Source organism: Eumetopias jubatus, unplaced genomic scaffold (assembly GCF_037043125.1).
Source record: "Eumetopias jubatus isolate StellerSeaLion01/CBP00866 unplaced genomic scaffold, mEumJub1_p1.0 scaffold_5, whole genome shotgun sequence".
Classification (NCBI taxonomy): Eukaryota; Metazoa; Chordata; class Mammalia; order Carnivora; family Otariidae; genus Eumetopias; species Eumetopias jubatus.
In genome coordinates this window covers 59,336,796-59,363,265 of record NW_028274811.1, presented here as the reverse complement: position 1 = coordinate 59,363,265, position 26,470 = coordinate 59,336,796, and the positions used below count along the sequence as shown (strand labels likewise).

At 42.5% G+C, this 26,470-nt stretch overlaps 1 protein-coding gene across 9 annotated transcripts in view; it reads left to right on the top strand.

Moving 5' to 3' along the window:
• Positions 1–26,470, top strand: part of LHFPL2 (LHFPL tetraspan subfamily member 2) — a 154,354-nt gene that overhangs the window by 34,108 nt on the left and 93,776 nt on the right. The gene's annotated exons all lie outside the window — the stretch shown is intronic.

The window sequence follows — 26,470 nt, the reverse complement described above, 5'->3', positions numbered from 1 at the left end:
TTCTGGTGAAGTTGCATTTAGCGATTCCCCACTCAGGGCCACGGGCTAAGTACAGAGGGCCCCGCTGGCATTTCCTGAGCCAGCACCTGCTGTCCCTACCTTGCCTCTCACCGAGTCCCAGAGCGGAAAAGCGAGCATGTGCTAATGAGGAGGCAGGTGGACCACGGATGGCCTCTCCGCCAGCTCTGTCCGCGGCAGTTGGAATCGTTGACTCCAGTTACGCGGGGCTCTCCTAACCCAGCCTGAGGGTCAGGCTAGCTCCTGTCAGGAGCTTCTGACGACTGACAGCGAATTTGCGTCCTGTATTAAAGGATGACCGTTATTCTCTCTAGAAAAAGCTCGTTAAAAAAAAAAAAAATAGATGTATCAGTGATTCCTTTCCCCATATAAAGAAGCTTAATTTTCTGGTATTTTTTTTTCTGCTTATTAAAGAAATGCTTATTGTGGAAAGTTTAAACAGCATATAAAAGTACAAGTAAAGGTCAAACCATGCCAAGTACCTACCTTCTAAAGGTAATTATTGCCCTTATGTTTTAGGATCACCATGCATGTATGCACACTTACAACCTTAAATATGAGATCATATAATAAGGCATTGTTCTGTTTTTTTCTTCACAGTAGATTGTGGTCAGTCTTTCCATGTCAGTAAATTTAGACCCTTTTTATATTTATTTATTTTTAAGATTTTTTATTTATTTATTTGAAAGAGAGAGAGCATGGGGGGGGGTCAGAGGGAGAAGCCGACTCCCCACCGAGCAGGGAGCCCAATGTGGGACTCGATCCTGGGACTCCAGGATCATGACCTGAGCCGAAGGCAGTCGCTCAACCAACTGAGCCACCCAGCCGCCCCTAGACCCTTCCTTTTTAATATCTGATATATATGCCATTGTGTGAATGTGCTGTGATTTATTTAACCAGTCTCTTAAAGATGGAACATTTTCCCTGTTATGAATAATGCTTCATTAAACACCCTTGTGCCAGTCTAATTCTCTCACAGGATAAATGGGTTAGAACTACTGAGTCACAATATAATAACTATTTTGGATTTTCACGCAGGCTGACAAGCTACCTACAGAAATGTTGAACCATTTTTTTGGTCCCATAATGAAAGAAAACCTGTTGTGGACTTTCTTTAATGCTGTTCTTTTACTGTACCTTAAATGGTTAATTTTCCCAAACTCTTGAGCTACTATTTTTTTTCTTGGCAAGTAGACTTTGGATAACTAATTAAGGGGAGGTTTAATGATAGATGTAGCTTCACTGGTTAGGAACCAAAAATGCATATCCAGTCTATATTTTCCCTTACATCATTCTAGTATGCAGTTAAATGGGAGGAAGAAAATTTCCTCAGTCTGAGGTTCTTCCAGATGGACTGAGAATTAAATTTTACATGAGACAGATTAATGGGAGAAAAAGAACCAAGTTTTATTATGTGTGCACAGAAGCCCAATAATGAAATTGGGATCCAAGCAAATGACCAAAGGCAGGCAGTTCTTAAACATTTTAGACAAAGAGACAATCAGTTGGTAGGGAATTGACAGGGATAAAGAAAACAGATGTTTGGGAGCTTTAATTAGAGAAGTATTCTGAGTGGAACTTGGGCTGAGGTAATAGATGAGTAAAAACGTAACCAAGTTTATTTCTGTAGCTTTCTCAGCTTTAAAGTTCCCATCTCTGGTGATAAGAAGGTCTTTTTACTTCTTAGTCCAGGGAGGGCACTTTTCGTACGGGAGATTTATTTCCCACTTTCAGAGGGACAGCGGAGTGTCTGAGTGTCCTTACGCTGCCCGTTTTCCAGGTAGCTTCAGTTCAAAATAATCAGTATGCCAGTGTGGTACATTTGGGGCAGCCTGTCCCATGCTTTTACACAGTAATGTCTTCTTTTGACTTTGATTGCATTAATCATCACATTGGCGGTTATGCAATGAAAGCCAGTGCCCTTTTCCAGTCTTTATTGTGGCAATCTGTCATGCTCCGTCCTTTCGTATTGCTTCTAAAACTTAGCTAAAGAGAGCTTTTGACAATAAAAGTAGCAAATACTACTTTGTAACTTGATAGGGATTTAAAAAAAATAATTCTTGAGTTCTTATTTGAAGGTATCATCTTGAGGTGAGTATTCTAGCATTTCTACTATGGAAGGAAGCAGTGCTTTCATGACTGTCTCTGGTTTCTTCTAGAATGTTTTCTCCATTTGTTTCAGTCCGTGAAAGTTTCCCCAGATCCATGTGATTAATGACCTGTTGTTCCACCTCTTTGAACTTTATCTCCTTGATCTCATCTGTCCATTCTCTGTGTCACCTGAAACTTGGACCAGTTCATTGGTTAATTGCTTATCTTTCTTTCACACTTTCTTGAGTTCATCTAATGATAGGGCTATCATCTATCATCTTAAAATGCTTTTGTAGTGTGTATTCTTTTACAGACCAGAGTGATTCAATGTGTGACATTCATTATGTGCTCCCTTTGTCTGGGTGTTACATAGATCTACGAAAGACAGATTTCCCCGTTGAGACTATTGCAATAACAAGATGTAGGCAACTTTAGCTTAGGGGAAAAAAATAACACCATCTTAGTTTTTGTTTTTTGTTTTTGTTTTTAAAGAGAGAGAGAGAGAGAGAGAGAGAGCAGGGGAGGGGCAGAGGGAGAGAGAGAATCTGAAGCAGGCTCCATGCTCAGTGCCGAGCCGGATATGGGGCTGGACCTCATGTCCCTGAGATCATGACCTGAGCTGAAATCAAGAGTCGATGCTTAACCAACTGAGCCACCCAGGTGCGCCAACTTAGTTTTCTTTGTAAACCTATTTAGAATTTGAGGGAATGATTTTAAAGTAGTTTGGGAGAGTTCTTCAATGTCTTGTCTCCTTGTCAGGTAAAGCCTTTTAGAGGGAATAGACTCTTCGTGCTGAATTTTGATTTAAAAGGCTGGGATCACTAACTGGAGGAAAGGAATGGCTAGGGATGAGGCTAACTTTGAATAAAATGGGAATGAGAGGTGGGAACCAAGAGGAGGAGAGTAAGTAGGATGCACAAAAAGACATTTTAGAGGAGGCTGGCAGAGTAGATATGGCAAATTTTGTTTGTAATTAGATCGTGACATTTTTAGATGTTCCCTGTTCATGTCAGAAAGGCAGAATATAAACCTATGTGACAAGATTCACCACAAATTTGGGTGTGAATTGGTACCGGAGAAAGGACTGTGATAGACTCAGTGGGGCAGTGGTCTTGTCACACCCGCGCTCAGGCTACATTCAGTGACCTGGGAGGGGTCACTGAATCAAGTGTTTGCTCAGCTATCTAACCAGATGTTGGGGTTCCGGTACTGGGTGACCGTGCACATTGTTTTCCAACAAACAGCGGGTTTCCCCCAGTGTCTAAGCATGCTGGTGCCGACTTGTATGGAAATGACTCTTTCAGGACACTAAGGTACCATTTAACGAACTGTTCCTTTAGTGCCATTTAATAACTCACAATCTTAGTATAGTAAGTGGTAGTTAATTACTGGCTCTTTGAGTCCCTGTGGAAGCATTTAGTAATTACTACTTCATTGCCATTTAATACATTTCTGTCTTGGACATTAAGTAGCTCTGAGCAGTAATTCATGGCCCGGTCCCTGGTGGCCGCCTCTAGAGATGCTCATCTGAAGCCAGATGGTTGCTTAGGCATAGGGAGTGTAAAGGTGCCATAAAATCTTTTAAATCAGTAGTCGCCAGACTTTTGGATATCATGGACCACGTTTTGTTTTTGTTTTTGTTTTTTTTAATGTTTAGGGACATACATAAGGTGGTTAAATTTTTTATGTTGTGGTTTTGTTCCCCCCCAAGAAGCCTGACTCAGGAGCACGTTGCCTGGGGTAGGGCATGGTAGGCCTAAATATTGGTTGAGTTGAATTAAGTTATGCGTTTTAGGACAGAATTTTTGTTGGTGACACCTGCTTCATTTTGTTATTCTTTCATCAGAGCTCATATCAGCGATGTTGATTTTGTAAAATGTGTTCGCCAATGTGGCTGACTAAAGGGATTTCACTGTATGTAGGGGTTGTGAGGGTTAAATAGCAAATGTGAAAACTGGAAGGACCTCAAACCAGATGGTAAACGCAAGGTAATTAATGTCTTCTGCTGACAGTACTATGTAGAAATGATTAATTTTTGCATTATATTAAATTCTGGGGCATTCTGAGATGTGGAACTGAGTAATCCCAAGACAACTCATATACAGGTTATTGTGTCTTGATTCCTTGGGTAAATTTGTGAGAGATCAAAGGAGAAAGAGGGTCAGTAAGGATGATTTAGTTAAAATTGTTACCTTGAAATAGAAGCATAAAGGCACTGCCTTTTCTGTGGTTTTTGCTCATTGTAGAGACCAGGTGTGTCATAAAGTGACCTATCTGAATTCTATCCAGCATAGGTAGTATCATGGTCAAAGTGGTGGTAATGATGATATAAAAGATCCTAGAAATCCTGGTGAGTATTTTGAAGGGTGGTAGAAGGAAGGACTGACAGCCTACGGCATGAAGAAGTGGTCCATGAAACAAGTTACTGGAATGGCTAATGACCCTGTGGTGCCATCTGTCTCCCAGACGCACGTCCTCCTGTTAGAGGCTGGGCAATGGGGCAATGTATCAATGCTTTTCTGCTTCTGACACCTGCCAGATCTCAAAATTGCATTGATTGCCTGGTTGTCCTGTAGAAGGTCTGATTTTGTCAGCTAATCGACAGTTAATTGAAATCCTTCTCATAAAACTCCTCTTCCTAATGATGTTTAAGACATAATTTAAACCCTAGCCATGTCATGGCTTCTGTCACTTGGCTTCAGAGCCCATTAACACATACAAAGTCCACAATGGGGCTGGATAACCTTTTCTTACCAGAAGTAATAGAAACCTCCTGTCACATCTTCTGATAAAACACATTTTAAAAGGTGAATTTTCAGACACATTATTTTGTACAGGTTCATTCAGCAAATTACTCAAGTACAAAACTGTGTAAGCACATGGCCTAGACATAAAGTTAGGTGCATTTTGTCAGAAAATTCACTGCATCTTTAATCCTAGGCTTAGTGCTATGATTTAAATAGAAGGGATTTAGAGAGTTCATAAATGCAAAGACTAGAATAGACAAACAGGATTAAAGGAACCGTTTCCTGAGCAGCACTGATACAGAATCTCATACCTCTTTTTCTCCCCAGGGAGACTGTTGACTTTATTTTAAAGCCAGCTTTCAAGAAGCTATAGAGTAAGGCACCTGGGTGGCTCAGTTGGTTAAGTGTCTGCCTTTGGTCGGGCTCCCTGTTTTGCAGGGAGCCTGCTTCTCCCTCTGCCTCTGCCTCTCTCTCTCTCATGAATAAATAAATAAAATCTTAAAAAAAAAAGAAGCTCTAGAGTAGACAGGTATTTTAATAACACAAATTAAGAACTTAGGGGCGCCTGGCTGGCTCAGTCACTGGAGCGTGTGGCTCTTGATCCTAGGGTTGTGGGTTTGAGCCCCATGTTGGGTGTAGAGATTACTTAAAAATAAAAATCTTAAAAAAAAATTAATTTCCATGATCAGAATGTGCATGTGATGTTAGCATGAATATGTCTCTTTGACCACATAACAGCCTGTTAGGGGGTCTCTGTTTTGACTTTCTATAGTTTGTATTTCTTTAGCAGCTTTAAACCACCATAAAAATGCTATAGTTGATTGAATTCTCATTTATATCACTTTCTGATTGGGTTCTGAAATTGTATCTGAGTGGGACTATTTAATGGTTTTCAGTGGTGGGTACATACTATTGCACTTAAAATATTTAATGTTACTGTAATTTTACATTCCAAATAGCTGCATTAACCACATTCTCATTTTGAATAGTCCATTTAGCATTTAATCATTTTATGTGTCATGGTGTGCTTGACTGGCCCCATTATAGGACATTCAAACTCTTTCCAGTTTGAGGCTGGCATGAATAATCCTGCTGCAAACATTTTTTTAAAGATATGTTTATTAGAGAGCACGCGCACACGCACACGGGCGGGGAGGGAGAGGCAGAGGGAGAAGGAGAGAGAGAGAGGATCTCAAGCAGACTCCCTGCTGAGTGCGCAGCTCAATGTAGGATTCAGTCCCACCACCCTGAGATCATGACCTGAGCCAAAATCAATAGTTGGACATGCCACTGACTGAGCCACCCAGGCGCCCTTGCTGCAAACATCTTTAAGAAGATTGCGCCCCCCTTCCCACCTTGGGATTCTTCTTGGGGATATATTTCCCTGGAGAGAAATCCCTGGTAAAGAGTATGGTCTGGTTTGTCACTCTTGTGCCATATTCTTACTTCCCCTTTGCTTCAAGAGTCCTCTGAAGAGATGCTCTAAGAAAGGGGAAAGTGACCACAAGGAAAAGGAATTGTCTCTGAGATTTGAAACCTTTTCACTGGCAAGAGATCAAGTTTTCCGATACCTACAGTGAGACTTCGGGTGCTGTCGGCTGATCAGTTAATGAGTTCAGTGTAGTGCTGAAGAGCCCAGCCTGTGCAGTTAGCCAGGCGTGGGTTCCCATCCGTTGCTTTACCCCTCTGAACCTCCAGCTTCATAATGTGCATGCAATAGCACCTGCCTCGTTGTGGGTTGTGGTGAGCTTTAAGTACAATACTGTGCTGCAAAGCCATCACTTGGCATAGGCCTCGCTGATACTGGGTGCTCAGTGAGTGAGAGCTGCTGTGATTTGCTCTGGCTGGGGGAGGGGGGTACCCGGTGGTAGCAGGCCTCTGAACTGGGTTTATGCAGTGTTGGCGAGTTGTTCCCCAAAGTCCTTGGGCTCTAGGACACTTCTTGGGTGTGTTGACTGCACTCTGGGTCAGCATTCTTCTACCTGGGATCGGTTCTTGCAATGCGCTCATTTTCAGGGTTGTATATGAGTGGATACGGTCAAGGGTTTCTGTGGCTCTACCCCCTGCCCCAAGGCAGATGCTTGCTCTTCAAGAACAAATAAGAGAACAACTCTAATAAGAATATCAACCATCCTGGGGCATCTGGGTGGCACATTTGGTTGAACATCCGATTCTTGGTTTTGGCTCAGATCACAATCTCAGGGTCCCGAGATCCGGCCCCATGTTGGGCTCTGCACTCAGTGTGGAATCTGCTTAAGATTCTCTCTCCTTCTCCTTCTGTCCCTCACGCTCATGCTCTTTTAAAATAAATCTTTTTAAAAAACATTAAAAAAAAAAGATGTAGCAAACATACCATTTTTTTCCCCTGGTACTGTACTTTTTTGTTTGGGTAATAAAGGTAGAATTTGAGAAGGATGTGTTCCTTCCAATCCTGTTTCCTTAGCTTGAATAAAATGCCTTTAGAGAAGCTGGTGGATGAAAATTTTAACTTGTTTGGGTATTGTAAGAAAACGTTGCACCTTCTACTTTCCTGTGGCATTAATGGAAATCTTTCTACCTAACAACCACCTAATTTTAAAAAGTCAAGCGTCAACAGCATTTGGGCCTTAATTTTCTTTCTTTCTTTCTTTCTTTTTTTTTTAAGATTTTATTTATTTATTTGACAGAGAGAGACATAGCGCGAGAGGGAACACAAGCAGGGGCAGTGGGAGAGGGAGAAGCAGGGTTCCCGCCGAGCAGGGAGCCCAATGCGGGGCTCAATCCCGGGACCCTGAGATTATAACCTGAGCTGAAGGCCGACGCTTAACAACTGAGCCACCCAGGCGCCCCCTTAATTTTTTTTTCTTATTTCCCTTCTTCATTGCCATCATCATCCTCTTTAACCATGTGTGTATTTTGGAAATCAATGATTTGTCATTCTCTCTCCAGAGTATGTATTGGATAGGCTTTCCTTTTCTGGAAATTTCAGTGGAACCTCTTTAAAAAAAAAAGAAAAAAAAAGATTTTATTTATTTATTTGAGAGAGAGCATGAGCGAGCATGAGCGGGGTGGGGTGGGGGGTGTGGGGCAGAGGGAGAAGGAGACTCCCCGTTGAGCAGGGAGCCTGACACTGAGCCATCCAGAACCCTAGGATCATGACCTGAGCCAGAGGCAGATGCTTCATCAACTGAGCCACCCAGGTGCCCCCATTGGAACCTCTTTTAAATTTGGTACCATATTTCATCAGTGTTTTTAGGAGAAGAGTCTAAATGTGTGTGTGTCAGGGGTGTGTATGTGTTTTCTACATCAATATGTATTTTTTTAAAGATTTTATTTATTTATTTGACAGAGAGAGAGACAGTGAGAGAGGGAACACAAGCAGGGGGAGTGGGTGAGGGAGAAGCAGGCTTCTGGCGGAGCCGGGAGCCCGATGTGGGGCTCGATCCCTGGACCCTGGGAACACGACCCGAGCCGAAGGCAGACACTTAACGACTGAGCCACCCAGGCGCCCCAACATCAATATGTATTTTTAAAAGTTTTTAATTTTTTGTTTTTAAGGAGTTAGACTTCCCCACTCACTGACTTTTTTCATATTGAGGTTCAGCCACGACATTTACAATTGTTCAGCAGTGTTTAACTAGGGATGAGATGGTCTACATCTGCTGGATGAACTGAAGCTCTGAGGAAAATGACTTTCGGGGAGGAGACTGACCGGTCAGAGAAGCAGCTCCCCGCACCCTTCCCCACCCTCTGGCTTCTCTTCTTTCTCCAGCAGGTTAGCAGGTGGCCTGGTGAGAATGCAGCCAACAGGGGACTTTTATTCTGTGTTTACTCTAGCCCTGGGGAATGCCTGTGAGGGGTTGGAAGGTTTTGTTTTGTTTTTTGTCTTCTAGTGCTGTTGAATTGGTGGGTGGCACAAGTTTGCTACATAGAGATGGTCGCTACTCTTACTAAATTTCTTCCTCATCTGTTCTTTAAGAACCAACATCTCCCTGTTGGGCAATCTGCCTACCTCACTGGGACAGTCACCATGAATATTAATTCATATACACACCTGAGAATAATGTGTATGGCTAGTGGGCACTTACTCTGAGCAGAAGAATTCAGGGAATAATCCATGACTCTGCGCTCTTGGGACCTTCTGCTCTGGGACCTGAATTCTCAATGGTGGTTTTGTGAACATGGTAGAATCACCTCAGCATCATAAATCTCAAGGCAAACCACATCACTCCTTTAAGAAAAGGCATTTGTTCTGTTACCTTGCCCTCACAAAGAAGTCAAGGGTCCAGATATTTATCATCCGCAATGACACCTCATTTCGCCTTTCATCACCAGACCAAATGGTAGGAGTTGTTCTCCTTTGTGTTTTCACAGTTTTTTCTCAGAGACTTCTCTGCCTGTTGTTACTGGGTCTTTCAGACTTGAGTGCCCTCCTGGCCTGCAGGGTCACTCCTGTGTCGAGGTTGGGCAAATGGCAAACATGCTGGTCAAGTGTTGGGCAAATTTAAATGTCATTCCTTTTTACTTTTTAGTGTTCTTGGAGTTTGGGTGAACTTCTTTTTCTTTAAACTGCTAATTTGAGTTCAGACACAGGCCAGAAGGGAGCATTGTCCTGGTTGTCTGCTATTGGTGTTCCATTGTGGAAAGTATTTTCTCAGCCAGAACATTTAGTTTAGTTACCAACTTCATAGTATTTTGTTAGTAATATCTCTCTGGGGGGTAAATATATTGTTTGCTTGCATTCATTAGTCATTTATCTCTCTGAAAGCTTTATGATTTGATTTTTGAAACTCACAAAGTGGAGAAATTATCTTTTGACCCAGGTCATAATTTTAACTTCTCTTCTCACCAGCCCCGGGCCCAACTGAAGAGCTTACTGATTAACTCTTAATGTGAAACTGGTATGGCCATAGGTGGGGAGCATAACGTGAAATAACAGGGCTTTGTTAGAATTAGTATCTAGTCTGCTCACTTGACAAGAACAGCTCTGTAAATTTTTTTTTTTTTAAGATTTTATTTATTTATTTGACAGAGACACAGTGAGAGAGGAAACACAAGCAGGGGGAGCAGGAAAGGGAGAAGCAGGCTTCCCGTCTAGCAGGGAGCCCGATGTGGGGCTCGATCCCGATCCTGGGATCATGACCTGAGCTGAAGGCAGATGCTTAACGACTGAGCCACCCAGGCGCCCCAGCTCTGTAAATTTTTGACTTGAAAGGCTCATCTGAAGGTGAAAAACCTCCCCTTGAGATTTTCAAAACTATTTAGGAATTTAGTAGGTACATTGCTATCAACTTTAGTCTTTCAGTGTAATTTTCACACACAAAAAAGCTCCCATTATTTGATGTGTGTTTCCCTAGGAAACAGTTCTTTCTGAAGAGTGTACTGCTTGCTCCTTATTCATCTGAGAGAAAGATTAATTGTTAAGGGACACAATTAAGATTTGCTTTGTCACTTAAAATTTTCATGTAGTCAGATTTGACTCTGAATAGCCACTTCAGAAATTCTGTTTTCAGGCACTTTCTTTTTTCTTTTTCTTTTTAAAGATGTCTAAGTCATCTCTACACTCAACGTGGACCTCAAACCTACAACCCTGAGATCCAGAGTTGCATGCTTCACCAACTGAGCCAGCCAGGCTCCCCTTTGGGCATTTTCTAAAGAGAACTCCAAAAACTGCTAGTAATTTGGGGGATAATTTGAAAAATCTCCAATTTGAGGGTTAAAAAGCACTCACCGTGCCAGGTCACAAGTAGACAGGATCCCAAGGCTAGGCAGTAAGCCTTGATGTTTGTTATTGGTTGAATCCTTGAACAGGCAGGCAGAGCCTGTGTGTGGACATATGGTCTCTTCTTACTGAAGTTCTGCCTGCTAGGAAGAGGGTTTAGCCTTGGTTTTCAGTCTTGGGAAGTTTTTATCTGTAGGAATCATGGAAGTCTCAAAACCCAATTCACATTAATTGAAAGAATAAAAGTGTGGGGCGCTTGGGTGTCTTAGTCATTTGAGCAACGGATTCTTGGTTCTGCTGGGGTCATGGCCCCACCTCCAGCGCTCTGCGTGGAGTCTCCTTAGGATTCTCTCCCTCCCTCTCTGCCCCTCCCCCCCACATTTGCATGTGCATGCTTGTGCATGCATGCACGTGCTCTCTCTCTCTCGCTCATGAATAAATAAATAAAATCTTTTTTAAAAATTTAAAAAAAGAAGAAAGAAAACCGTATCTGTAGCATTTGGGAGGACAAAAGAATGGTGTAGTATAACAAAACAAACAGTACTGCTATACCAAAAAGGACTGGAGATCAGTATGATACCAACAGTTAGAGTGAGCTCACCATTTCCTGTGACTTGCTTGAAAAACCAGGCATAACTTTGCTTAGATAATCCAAGGGGCCTGTGTGTTCCAATTTTGCGAAATTAATGGGACCGTCTCATGTTGGAAGGCTTTGCACAAATGTAATAAGCTTACCATGTTTTACTTTGGAATGTTATTTGAAATATAACATGGGAGAAAATAATTCATGAAGTTACTGGCTAATCAGTGGATAGACATTCATGATTATCCATTGTTCTCATTTGAGAATACTTGGAAAAGCACTATTCTGGAACTCCTCCAGAATGCTTTCTCTGTCAGAATGCAATGTTGGATCTGTTTTGATCAAGTGAATTAAGTTGTGTGGTGAAAAAAATCTCATTGTAAAGTTGTATTGACCCAGAAATTTCCAGATTTTTCTCTCTTCATGGTGCTTTAAGTGTCTTGATAATTTTTTCAAAAGAAACACCTAACGGTTTTGCTTATTAAGTAAACATAAACAATTTTATAAATATTTATGTCCTAATAACTGAGTTGCCATTTGAAAGTGTTAAGACCTGTAAATTGTAAAAGACATATGCTTTTCTCTTAAAATTTAAAAATTTATTTCATTCTTTAATAAGTACCATTATTTACTAATAATGTGTCTACTTGTTGGACATTGCACAGCTTCTCAAACCTTGGACTTAGACACTCTCACTCACATTTTCTGCTTCATATTAATTTTCAAATGATACTTGGGTTTTTATCACGGGAATTACAAAAACAAAAACAAAGCAACAAAAACCACCTTTTCACAAACATATGAATGATGTCATGTAATGCAATCTGTGAATTAACTTGAACTAGTAGTTTGTTCAGTGTCCAAGACTTCATTGTGTTTTCTTTGAGAAATTGGAATCCCCTCCATCTTCCTGTGGGTTCCCTGTGGCTCTCCAGGGCACCTTGGCACTTGGTGTGGGAACCTGCGTCTGACCTGTGTTTGTTCTCTGTAACTAAGTCAGAGTTGCCTTCAGGGGCCTGTGTATTTACAGCATTATCTAAAAATTGGCTTTCGCTGTAAGTTTGTGGTTGTCAAATTTTGGTGAGCAACAAAAACATTTCTGGGCTCTGTATCCTAGTAATTCTGACTTACAATGTTTGGGATGAGTAGGTGGAACCCAAACATCTCTCTTTTTTAACAAGCTTGCCTGATGATACTAGTGCATATGTAGTTTGAGAGCCGCTAAATTCCATCACAAATCCCTTGAGTTCAGGGGCCTTGTTGCTCTTCACTTTAATCTTCTTATTCCTTTTTATTTCTGTAATATGGCATAATGTACATTTGACAAATGTTCATGGAGTGCACTGAACTAACTTACTGTCTCTCACTTCACTTCTCTGTCCTTCCAGCTTTTCTTTTGTTCTGTTCCTTAAAAGGCAAAAGGGAGGAAGGATGGGTTCTTAGAGTTTTGTGACTTTCCAGGCCTCCTGTCCATGGTGTTTCCTAATCTCCCCTGCCAGTTCTTCACTTTCCCACACAAATCCTTTGAGCCTGTTGAATCAGTCCACTCATGTACTCTGAGATACGCTTGGTACATTTGTCTCTGCCTTTCCTGGCTTACATGTGGTACTGAGAGATGTAAGTTTCCAAAGTGGGAGAAACGCTAGGTTTGGGAGACAATTTTTAAAATTTATATGTGTTAGGCTAGAAGAGACTCCATTGTTATTGGATACAGTGCTTCCATTTTAGAATTGAGGAAACACGTGGAAGAAATGTGTTGTACCCGAGGTCACACAGGAAGTGAAAAGCCAGGCTTAGAAAGTTTATTGCCTGGCTCCTTGCCCAGGGCCGTGTCCACTCCATCCCAAGGCCCACCTGATCTCTGGAGGGCAGTATGGGTCATCATACTTAATCTGTGGGAGGTGGTCCTAAATCATACTTGAGTTCTGGGGGGTAGTATTGGATCCTCAGGTTTGATCTCTGGGGCATAGTAGTGGTTTATTTGTGACTTTTTCAAGTCTCACAGGTGATTCTGATACAGAGCAAGGGCTGAGAACTGGGCTTGGCATTTTACTCACAAAATTAACATATTTGGTGTGTTAAAAATTATTTGCCATTTATTTAATCAGTACTTACAAACTGAATTTCTTTTTAAATGTTTGAGTTTTGATTTCATATGAATTTACAGACTTTGGAACATGGGCACCTTAGAGTCACTTAATTTTGTGGTTTCATGGGAAGAAGGCAAAAACTTGAAAGAGCAGAAGAAGCCATCAACATTATCATGAAAGGAGGAATTTGTCTTTTCTGGATGATTATAAATTGTATTCTGTCAGTATCTGAATGTGGTTTGTTGAGCTTTGGACAGCATTTCCTTGCTCAGAGCCCCTTTCTCCTTCCTGGCTCCTAGCTGGATTCTGAGTGATTGGGGATCTGGGGGCCCGACTTTTGGACAGTCAGAACATAGCTGTAGTAGACACTTCCCAGCGGGTGCACAGTACCTTCATCCCTAAGCAGCATTGGAATGATTAAATAAGAATCACAAGGATTGGCCAAGGAAGATCAGTCCTTTTTACTGTGCTTCTCTTTATCACATTTCTGGTATATTTTTAGAAGAGGTAAGACCAGCTTATGTTGAAGGAAAACTGAGCATTAGAAGACTCATGAAAAGTACTCCTGAAATTTTACAATTCCAGAGCTACTTTACTCAAATGCACAGTCAACCATTCATTCATGTCTGCGTGCTTCACTCGTTTATTTGACATTCATTCACTCACTCATTTATTCTCTCTGAGTGGTCTTCTTCCAGGTGGCTGCTCGTCTCCTATGACATGATGTGGAACTATGTTTCCTGAAAGCCCAGCCTTTTGGAATGAGGACCCTCTCTCATTCCATCTTTCTTGAGACATAATCTTGTAGCTGTGCATCTTTTCAATTTAATTTCAAGTAGTATCTGCCTGGCTTTAATTACAGACATTATAATGATACCGTAAAGGAGGGGAAATGTGTAATTTGGGCGTCACATGAAGTTGCTTGTAATTTATTGTAAATCTTGTAATCTGTTTTTTTGGTTTAGTTCGGAATAGCAGGAGAGCTGAGAGTGCTACTTTTTTTGCGCCACACTAATGAAAACATGTCTCAACTTTATTACCCAATCCGGAACAAATTTAACTTAAATCCAAAAATAAGAGTGATATTACTTAATACCATTACTGTTAATTTAACCACCCCTTTCTTTCATACTGCCCTTTGCCAGGAGTGCCTGTCAGGGAAAAATGCTTTGAGTTTCTTTTCTGGCTTTTCCTTGTCTGGAATACCCTCTATCAAGGGGCAGTTTCAGAAGGAAAACGCCACAGGTTCTCCCGATGGTCCCCTGAAGAGCTGGGACTGCTCATCATGCTTCTTGTTACTGAGACATCGTGTACTGCGGTAGAAAGGGCATGCAGGTGGTGGGTGGCAGAAATCTGTCCACTCACTGTACTAGGGTTGCTTTTAAGCACTGACGTTGCTTAAACTGCATTTGACCTGGTGCTTCGGATTCAAGCCAATAGGTGACTCATTATTTCAGATGTTTGGTTTGTGCTGTTATAGTTGAAGCAATCTGTAAGGAAAATAGAAAAGCCTGTTGTAAAAATACGTCTGTCTCCAGGAAGGAGAATCCCTGCGTCCTGGCCAGAGGTGGGGTGTCTGCACATGGCTTCTCTAGCTTGTTGTTTTACCTTAGATCCTGGTTTGACACAGTCCTGGGAAAAGTCCATCAGTGCATGTATAGAGACAGTGCCAATTATTTTCACGTTCTTGTATGTGAGCTGGGAACATGCTGGGCATGAACTTTGCTCTCGTGGTCCCTGAGAGATCACTGTGCACCCTGAGGATAGGCCAGCCAGGTGCCAGTCACCAGGGTCCATTCTGAGGGAGAGAACACAGGGCTCACAGCTGTTCAGAAGGTTAACCTTGTCAGGCAGTTTCTCTCTGAAGTTTGAGATGCGACAAGCAATTTGTGTTCTTTCTTTGGTCATTGAAGGCTGTTCATTTTTCAATATGTGATTTACTAATTATGGAATGTTTGGCTTTCTAGAATCAAAGACTATTACAAAATGTCATTTTAAAAAATCTTTAACTTTTGCACTATGTTTATAAGTAAAACATTCTGCTAACTTTAATTTGTGCTCTTTTTCCTTGTGTCTTGGTTCTTAACTATTCCAGGGGAACACTTAGGAAAAATTATCAAATCCCTCCCCAAACACTGTGGTAAAGGGACTGTTCAAGATTTGTAGGGTTGTGGCTATGAACCGACAGTTTGGACTTACGGTCGTTATTACTTTATCATAGAATTTTGATTAATTTGTTAGATGATGACTGTCAGACGCGTTCGTTTTTTTTTTTTTTTAACATTTGATTTTTAAGTCATCTCTCCACCCAAATTAGGGCTCAAACTCACAACCTCAAGATCAAGAGTCGCATGCTCTACCAGCTGAGCCAGCCAGGCGCCCCTGTCAGATGGTTGTTTTGAGAGTGTTTGGCTGGGTTTATAATAGCTTCTGTCTACTGAATATATGCCAGGAACTTGGTATAATTCTCATAGACTAGAGGGCATATACTACAGATGCAGTAGATAGCCAATAGTCAGAGAGGTTAATTAACATGCCCACGGCCACATAGCTAAGTGAGAAAGAGCTGTAAGAGTTGATCTCTTATATCATCCTGACTTGGAGGATGTCTCTACACAAAGCTCTATGGCCTCCCCGCCTAAAAATGGGGGTGGGGGGCAGAACTACCATGTTACATAGTGCTGAATGTCCTTCGGCCTCTCTCCCTGTCTAGTGATATGTAAATAGCCCTTTCAGAGAGACGGGATAGCATAATGGTTAAGAGCAAGGACAACTGTCTCACTCCCACGCTTGGTAGCTCTGAAACCTTTGGCAAGTTCCTTACCCTTTTTACGTCTTGCTGTTTCCATCAGTGGATAAGACAGTACCTGAAGTTGTGAGGTTGAAATAAGTATCCATAAAGTGTTAGAAGAATGGCTTGTGATGAGCACTATGCAAGTATTTGCTATTGTGAAGACTGATAAGCATAAGATGTCCTCTCCATTTCCTCTCTTACTTGCCTCAATAAGCAACAACGTGCCCTGGGTTCACTTGTGGGATGCTTCGGAGTAGGGTAGGACTGGGGGAAGGTCATGACCTGCCACTTTGGGAGTGAGGCCCTCTTGGAACCATGGTCCAGTCTTTACCCTCTAGGCTGTGGGCATAGCTCCCAGGTTCTTCTACACATACTTGGTCTCTGTGGTCTCTGGTCTGGTTGCCTGTTCTCAGAATGTGTGCATCTCCCACCCTTACCACAGGTGCTTTGACTACATCATTGCCCATTCAAACATTGATTTTGTATCCCAGCCTTTTGTCTATATGTTTCAGCTGGTGTGGCCACAAGGGTATATCATAAATGATGACCTCCTGGAGGCAAGGCTGAATCTGTGAGGACCTTGTAGAGCAGTTTTATTAAAAAATAAGTTTTTTATCATGAAAATGCTATGTTACAGGAGTGTGAACATGAAGGGAGGGGTACCTGGAGGAGGCAGAAAACCAGAAGGTGGAAAGACAGCGCCAGGGGTCTCTGGGCCTTGTGCTCTTGACTTCCGTAATCCTTTTTCCCCTTCCTTAATTTAGGGAACCTGGAGGGCTTATTACCCATCCCACTTCAGGGCCTGAAATGTTTCCCTTCTGATTCCCACGATGAAGGGAAGTGAGTCAGGCATTCCTGATGCAGAAACCCCACTGCCTGGGAGAGTACTCCCCTCGGAGCACCGCCCCCACCCCAAGGCTTCCCCTTGCTCCTTAGCGCAGTGCGCATGTCAGAAGCAGGTAGTGACCCCCGCAGTGCAGTGAATGACTGCCCCCTCCCAGAAAGCCTCAGTGATGGAGATGGCCCACAAATTGCCAAAAACTGATGTGGAAACTGCCTGTTGGTTTTTGTTTCATTTTGTTTTCATTGTGGTGAAACACACATAACAAAATTTACCATTTTTACACTTTTAATTGTATAGTTCAATGCCATTAAGTACATTCACGGTGTTGTGCAACCGTCACCACCACCCATCTCTAGAGTTTTTTTTTTTTTTTATCTTGCGGAAGTAAAATCCCATACCCATTCAATAGTAATTCTCCCTTCCCCTGCCCCCCAGCTCCTTGCCGCCACCCTTCTGCTTTCTCTCTCTATGAATGTCACTACCCTAGGAACCTCACGTAAGAGGAGTTGTACGGTGTTTGTCTTTGTGTGGCTGGCCTGTTTCACTTAGTGTAATGTCCTCAGGGCTCATCCGTATTGGAACATGTGTCAGAATCTCCTTCCTTTTGAAGGCTGCCCACGATTGCAGTGTATGTATATGCCGCATTTTGTTGATCCCTTCATCTGTTAATAGGGACTTTGCTTGCCTCCACTTCTGGCTGCTGTGACTAACCCGCTGCCATGACTGTGGGTATAATGCTGTTGGTTTTGTTCTGAAGGGACGTTAGGGATTCAGGAGTAGAGCCCGTTCTGCCTGTTTGCATAAAAGAACCTCTGTACAGCTTTGAATTTTTTTGAAATTAAAGAAGAACAGCAATCTGGAACTCCAGGAGTAATTCAGCTGACTGATAATAGGTCCCTGGGTTTTTCACTGCTTTGAGGAGGGATCAGGCAGAACTTAATGTAGAGGAAATGAGAAGCCACGAAAGCCAAGGATGTTCAGAAAGGGTGAGTGTGGTACGAAATTGTGAAACTTAGAGGGAGAAAGAACTCTACTGCCCCCACGGAGCAGAGGATTTATGCAGTTTACCCTGGGAAACGGAAGCCCCCACAGGAGAACGACGCAGGTTAGCTCTTACTTGGTGGAAGCACCAGTATCTCTTAGATGTAGGACCGGGCACCAGGTTGCAGAGGCTCCTTCTGCAGGGGGAGGCCGCGGTCCTCTGGCTCCCCTCCTGCACTGCTGGCACCGCGTGCCTTGCCACCTCTGAGTACTTCTGGTCTTTCCACGGTTCCCTGGATGGAATTCTTTTTTTTTTTTAAAGCTTTTATTTATTTATTCGACAGAGAGATAGAGAGAGAGCACAAGCAGGCAGAGAGACAGGCAGAGGGAGAGGGAGAAGCAGGCTCCCCGCCGAGCAGGGAGCCCGACGCGGGGCTCGATCCCAGGACCCTGGGGTCATGACCTGAGCCGAAGGCAGACAGACGCTTAACGACTGAGCCACCCAGGCGCCCTCCTGGATGGAATTCTGTAACTTCCCTTCGATCTCTAACTGTAGGTCTGTGTTGCTTGTTAATAAGAATATTGTACTATTTACTAATTCAGGAATATGTGTTCTTGACCACTGTGAAAAGACCACCAAATGGAAATGATTTGAAAGGAGCCATTTCTGTTCAGAAAATTTCCAGATGTAGTGTACAGTGCATCCTTCACAGCTGTCCTGTCCTGGCTTCTTGTCATACCGTACATCAGCCACATGCTCAGCCGGTTGCATGTACCCAGGCAGAACCCTAAGAAAATTTGATGAACGTATGTGTTGCCCTTTATTATTTACTATCCATTTTCTGTCTTTGTTACCTCAACTAACAAGCTTCTTGTTCCTTTAAGTCCTCACAGCACAGGGTTTCTACTGACTTCTCCTACCCTCACTTACCTTGCACGATATCTGGTTATAACAATGCAAATTATTCCAAAAGAATGTCTTGTTTAATAGTTGTCAGAAAGAAAGAGCTCAGGGGCCCCTGGCTGGCTCAGTCTGTGGAGCATGTGACTCTCAGTCTCGGGGTCATGAGTTTGAGCCCCACATTGGGTATAGAGATTACTGAAAAGTAAAATCTTAGAAAGAGAGAAAGAAGGAAGGAAAGAAAGAAAGAAGGAAAGGAAGGAAGGAAGGACGGAAGAATGGACTCCATAAAGATAGGAGGGTGGAAATGAAGATGTTAAGGATTATGGGGCAGAAAGGACTGTGAACATTTTCTTTGAGTTGGTCTCAGAATTCACTGAGTTTTGCATGGTCATCCTATGTTTCTATCCCAACAATTCTGCCTGGCTTTTCCTAGAAAATTTTATTGAAAAGCAGTGGCAAAGTATGGCTTGTCTTTTCTGCTAAAGCCTTAGCAGATAGTTTATTCCCAAACGTAAACATTTTAGTAAGCCTTTTGTTTAGTGACTCATTAATTTGATGAGGGAAAAATGTCCTAATAAAGATAAAGAAACTGTAAACTGTTTCAAAAGCTGCAGAGGGAAAAATGTTAGGGCTCTGTAGGTCAACTACTTCCCCTTGTTCTTGGCGTTCCATTTGTTGCTTGGTCATGGGAACAGATAAACTGGGCATTTAAGGTCATGTCCTCATCTTAATTCTCTTCTATAAATTTATACATACATCGTAAGTCCTGGGGGTTTTACTTCTGTAGCGTGTCTTTCTGTATGGACAGGGACTATGTATGAATTGAGTTGATTTTTTTAAAAAAATATTTATTTATTTGAGACGGAGCAAGAGAGAGAGCGAGGTGGGAGCCTGGGTGGCTCAGTCGGTTAAGTGACTGCCTTTGGCTCAGGTCATGATCCTGGAGTCCCGGGATCGAGTCCCGCATCGGGCTCCCTGCGGCAGGGAGTCTGCTCCTCTCTCTGACTCCCCCCTCTCGTGCTCTCTCTCTCTATCTCATTCTCTCTCTCAAATAGATAAATAAATAAAATCTTAAAAAAAGAGAGAGAGAGAGAGAGCGAGGGGTGGGGAGGGTCAGAGGGAGAGGGAGAAGCAGACTCCCCGCTGAGCAGGGAGCCCGATGCGGGACGCGATCCCAGGATCCTGGGATCATGACCTGAGCTGAAGGCAGACACTTAACCGACTGAGCGACCCAGGCGCCCCTGAATTGAGTTGATTTTATGAAAAATAGTAAATCCAAGTTCCCTCTTCCACAAAATAGCACATTAAATGTGTCACTAGGTTAGCACCAAGAAGTAGCTTGAGTAATTTTTACTAGTAAACAGTTTGATTTTCTCAGAAATATCATAAACACCCAGCTATAAAGAGTCACAGATCCCTGAGCAGAATCAAAGGTGTGAGGGAAGAGGAAGTCTCCCTAGCTCTGACTGTGGTTACATAAGGCATAATCTGCATTATCATTCATATACAATTATCCTGGAGGTATTATGACCTTATGTTCTACATTATTTTGGTAAGATTAAATGTTCCAACATGGATGTAACTATTTCTAGCTTTTGTATGAGTGTTACATGAAGTATAAACTTATTCCATGTTAAACCCTCTTTGTAACAAAAGCATAGCGATCTTTCTCAAATCCATGAGTAAACATCATAGAGGTTTTTAACACAGTTATCACTTACATTTCACGAGGCAGCTGTATGCCTCCCTGATTCTCAACTTTTCCAGGAGGAAGACCCACTTATAAACTGGAAAAATGCCTAAGGTGAAAAGGAAAAAAATGGATTTAATATAGTCATTAAAAATAAAAAACCAAGAGGCAAGGCAAATTGACTTTGTGGGCTGTAGGTGTAGTGTAAAGAACTCAGAGTTTGTTTTACTTATATAATCAGTTAATGCTTTTATCTAAGTTTGTATCTGTTCTCTTGTGTGGTACTTTTGAAAAGGAAACATAATGATCCAAGTTGCCCATTTTTTGGTTATTATTGACTGGATTCTCCTGAATGACCCTCCAAAAAAAAATATATAATAAGGCACTAGTTATAGTCTAGTCATGTGTGTGGAAGTTTGTGCCTTCATATTTGATACAAGACCAGTTCCTAGCAGACACAAGCCAAGTTTCATAAGGATATAAATATGTTTTACTTAGGTGTCTTTCTAATTACATAGACTTACGGAATGTTCTTTGTAAGGTGTGGTCTTGGGTACTATACAGATCGTATTCTGCAGTGACAAGGTTTAATGCTGGGACCTTTCAACCTCTCGTAATTGTCAAATAAACCAGACCTCAGTGCAGCAAGGATTCCATGGATGGACAGCATTCATGTATTCATTTAACCGACGGTATTGTCCCCTACTCTGGGCTGGGCATCAGGTGGGCCTTGGATATATGAGGTGAACAAAATGTGCTGGGTCTTAGGGAACCAACCCAGGGTCCGTTGGAGGGGACCAACACAAACCAGCAGGTGTGCTGCTGGGGGACAGGGGCTGTGCCCGGGTCCACATAGGCTGGGACATGCAGCAGAGGTCCCTTCTTACCTCAGTGCCCACAGGGCTGCAGGTGAAGGAGGAGCAGGAGAGGGAAGGCAAGAGTAGGTGCCCTTTGAGCTGAGTGTTGACTCTTAAGTCCAAATCAGAAGCTGTTTCTTAACAATAGACTTTGAACCACACTGTTTATGTAAATTAGGTGACTTTCTAATTTGGGGGGAAACTTTTTTTTTTTTCCTGCCACTTCATATCTAATGGAAACAAGGCAATGGAAAGCGTAGCCTGCGTTGTTTAGAGCTGCCTTTGAATGCTGGCTGCCACCTAGTAGCTGTTCCACCTTTCTGAACTTCACATAAAAAGGGAATAATAAAATATGCTCCGTGTGTGGGTTGGATATGAGGTAGTATAGGTACCAATAATGATGAATTCCTCCTCTTCCCTTGGCACACTGAAGTCGAGTGTCTTGAAAAAGATCATTTATTTTGGAAGATGCTTGGTGAAACAAGAAAGAAAGCAGGGCTAATTACAGGATACTGAGAGTGGCTAATACTAGGCACCAATTTGTTTGTTTCTGGCACTATTCTAAGTGCTTTCTGTACATTTCCTCATTTAATCCTCTCAAGAATTCTGAGTTAGGTGCTATTATTTCATCCCCATGTCAACGATGAGAAAATTGAGGCTCGAGTAGTTAACCCTGCTTGTGTGGCTCCAGAGCTCTTAACTATTGGATGGAGTTTTTGAAGAGCATCATGAGGATGGCAGTGATAGTAATGCCTAGATTTTAATTTTTCATCCTTTGAAGAACACTTCTGCTTAGCTCGTTACATGTGTTCCTCGTAAAAAACAGGAGATGGCTAGAGATTGGGATAGAAAACAGAGGTTTCCTAGAGGGGAGGTGACTTGCCCAGCGTTACTGAATCTGTGTGTGGCCCAGTTGGTGCAAGAACTTTAACCACCCGATTCTTGGGAGTGTTAATAGAATGAAAAGAACAGGACAGGAATGCTGTTAACAAGTGGATGCTATGAAATTTTTTAAATCGCTAACGGTCACAGGGAGGTTCATTATGTTGCTCAAGATAATGTCAGGCCAGTGGCCACCTGTAATTAGGAAGGGCAGACCCAGCTCCAGAGCCACACAGCTTCTGAGCAACCCAAGTGCGGGAGTTGAAGCCCTAATGCATCTATGTTTAGGCTACTTGGAGCCAGGGAGCATCCTCACACCTTCTGGGAGTTTGAAAGCTCCAGGGAGCAACCTAAGTGGCCCAGGGAATCTCTGTTGGCTCCCACTGCCTCCTGCCACAGTCACGAGGGCTCTTTCTAAAGGTGAGTGGGCAGCCACAACCAAGAGGGAGACGTTGAGGATGTGCCCACGTCTGTGTGGTGGGGGTGATACGGAGGACCTGGGCCGCCTCCTTCCAGTGCTAATCAGCTCTCTCTGCAAATTGAAGTCTCAGCACAATTTTAAAGCAAGAGAGACAAGAAACCAAATAAGGTTGGACCAAAAGCCTGTTGGAATTATGTGGTGTTTTGCCCTGTAGCTGGGGATCCAGTTACAGATGCTTGTGATTATGGCCTTTGCAAACAGTTGTCAGAGAAATTTATAAGATTTCTAAAGGCTGCAGAACAGCAGATGTGGAATTAAATTTCAAGAACAGTTACTCATAATGGCTTACATGTGGGTATAGGATATTTAGAATTCAGACCCAAGTCCCTGTGTCCAAGAGGTGTGCGATGCAGGGACAAAAGGAGAGATTGGAGGTGTCAGCATTTTCTGGTGTTCTTTTCCTTGTGTATCATTTATTGTTGACCCCCAGGCCCTTCATAGCAGCGGAAATCTTCCATAACAGTTAGTTTGCAGTGTCGAATATAGTCTTCGTTTGTCCTGTTTTGTGAGATGACTCTGATTGGCTTCTTTGCCAACAAGCATCAACCGTGCCAGCAGACAGATTGTGGAAAATGCGAATCTCTATGACCAACTTTAATTGGCCATGCAACAGATATTTTAACATTAGCAAAGTTCAAGGTATTTAGGTTTGCCTTGTTTCATATCTGTTTTTTCACAATTCATATGGCAAAGGCTTTAATGACTGTAAGAAATGCCTTTATTATTGATGAAGGACAGGATTGGAATGATAGTAGTAATGATAGTGATCTAACAGTTGTTCTTTTTGAAGCAAAAGCTACTAGGTTTCTCCCCACCTCCAATAAGGAAATATACTTCCTGAGTTCAAAAATCCACGAAACCTTTATTAGGCAGCAGAAACAATTAAAGAGAGTATTCCAAGTCTTGGTATATATAAAAATGACATTCTAGTTCTTGTTATATTGAAATGCCCCTTTCCAGAGCTTTTCAAATAATTGCTAGAAAACATAGCTTCTACTGTATTAATAAACAGAGGACCCTAAACTCAGTACTGGGACAGAATTTAAGGATCAGCTCTTTTCCTACAAAATCCAGAAGTTTCTGCTGCTGTTTTACTTAATGTGTATACCTCCTATGTGTGTGTGTGGCGGGGGGGCAGCCTTGCAAGGGCCCACTGTTGGGGCACTTAACTATGCTGAGTGGTATTCTCTTCACGGACGGAGCATGTCAGGTTTTGTGGTGACCGAGATAAAGGGTGGAGGGAGGAACGGAAGATGGGTCACAGTGCCACGTGGCTGTGTGATGGCCCTGGGTGCCGGGCTTTAGTTACCACATTTGTGAAATGAGTACAGCACTGTTCTATACTCCATACCGTGCTTCTGCAAAACCAGATGGCTTAGCACTTTCTGCAAATGAGACAAGATGGAAATCAAATGGAATAACAACGGTTCGTCTTTGTGTACTGCCATATCATAAAATCATCTCACTGAATGCTCACAGCTATATGGAGAGGTGACATGATGATGATCGCATGATAGATAGGAGTACAAAAGCTCTTAGAGGTCTCAGTCACTTGCCCCAGGGAAAGGAGAATAAAATGGGTGGATATTGGCCACCCTTGGGATCATTACATCCCCAAACAGCAAATGGTGAATCTGGTACTTAAACCCAAGAATTTGAACTGCAGAGTTGGTGCTGTTCTTCCTCCTCAAGTCCTTTAGAGAGGAAAAAGCACTGGTTAAAAATGGCCTTGTCATTCTCCCCGCTTTTAGCTCTGGTGTTGCTTGGCCTTTTAGATCATTGGGAGGTAATGTGAGAAGGGTCTGTGCTGCTTGTTGGCCATTTGACCGTGGGCAGGGTACCCCAACTCCCAGTGGTCCCCATCTGTAAAATGGAGTTAATTGACTGTCTCATGTCATTGTTGTGAGTGTTCCATGGAGATAAATGCTGTCAAGTACTTCGCACTGTGGCACGTAGCAAGACCCCTCATTAGATCATGAAGAGGAGGAAGACCATAGTTACTGCTAAGGTTCTCAGTGCTCTTGAGGTTTTGGCAACAGAAAGTTCTCTCTCCCTGGACCCATGTGTGGCTGAGCTGTTTCCTGGCTGAACTTGCACTCTTGACCCTCCCATGTTACACACGCCCATAATAGCTTCCTGGGGGCTGGTTTCCATGGAGAACAGCTATTGAACCTCTGTTGTCATGTGTTTCCTATTTATTCCACATACCCCAGCTTAAACTTTCAAGATTCTTCTGCCTCATCAAGCAACAGAGACAGCTGGGCCTATGGTACATGCTGACCCCCCATGCCTTCCCAAGGTCAATGGCACTCGTAGGCTCTGTCCAGAGCTAATCTTTTAATTCATCCTTTAAAGATTTATGGAGTATTTTTATCCCAGGCAAACCAGAGAAGGACTTCCTGTTCCTCTGTATCACTTAACCAGGGGTTGGCAAGTATCATCTCATCTCATTTCTGAGAAACAGGTAGAGACAGGCCCACACGAGGACCCAAAAACTGGGGTCACACCGCTTCCCTCATTTTCAGCGCTAATGAGAAGTACTTTCCAGCAGATGTTCCTGCTCTTCCCCTGATGTTTCTTGATGAGTTTTTCATCCTTGTTGTCTTTTCTTACTCATGTACTTAGGGGAAACTGAAAGACTGTAGGACGCTTCTGTTCTAACTTTATCAGTTTTAATCTGAATTTTATGAAAATCCTAGACCAGTTAGCTCCTTGCCTCCCTCTAGGATGGGCTTAGAATGTCATCTCCATGTACAGTGTCCTTACAATCAGATGTTTGCTGAGAGCTTCAAATCATCATTCAGGCCAGATGGTTTCCACATGAACTAAGACTAAAGCTCCTTCATTTAGCATCTAGAAGAAAAACCATTTTTAGAACTATCAGTCCTTTAAAAAAGCAAACAAACAAACAAACCATTGATATTAAACTTAGTCACTGAAACTTTGAATGGAATGGGAACAAAATAAGTTCCCTTGTTTCTAATTTGGGGGCTCCTATTTATGCAGAGTGGCCCAGGGATAAAGCAGTAGCCAGTCTGAGTTGAGCTGGATGAAATAAACAAAAAGGTTGAAAATCCTTATTTGCTCACTTAGTTCCTGTTATTGCTAATCATATTAATTCCTTGGCCATCACCATCCTCAAAACATCTTGCTTCTGATGAAGAGACTCCAGTGATTTGTGTATTTTGTTCCTTTACCTAGAGATCTCCATTAAAGTCCTTGATTAGATAGACCACGCTGGAATATAAATGAAATATAAATGAAATTTTTTTTTAAGATTTTATTTATTTATTTGACAGAGAGAGACACAGCGAGAGCAGGAACACAAGCAGGGGGCGTGGGAGAGGGAGATGCAGGCTTCCTGCTGAGCAGGGATCCCGATGTGGGACTCGATCCCACGACCCTGGGATCATGACCTGAGCCACAGGCAGCCGCTTAACCGACTGAGCCACCCAGTTGCCCTAAATGAAATTTTTTATTAAATGAAATGCCAAAGAGCAATTTTTCGACTCCTACAAATCAATCCAGCCAGTGAACAAGTGTGAACTACTCCCTTACTGTGGGCATTTGTATAGATTCATGTTTACACTTGGCTTGGTTCTGAAATCTGAGAAGATTCCAACCATGGCTCCAGACGATTTCACCTATTTGACCCTAAGTGCAGGGAAACGGCCAGACTGTAACAAATACCAAATCACTGAACTCGGGGCACTGTATAGGCCATGTGAAGGCCCTTTTCCTTTGCTTGAGGGCAGTTTTCATCTCTTTTGCAGAGTCAGGTTCAAAAAGGTAGAGGAAATAAACTAC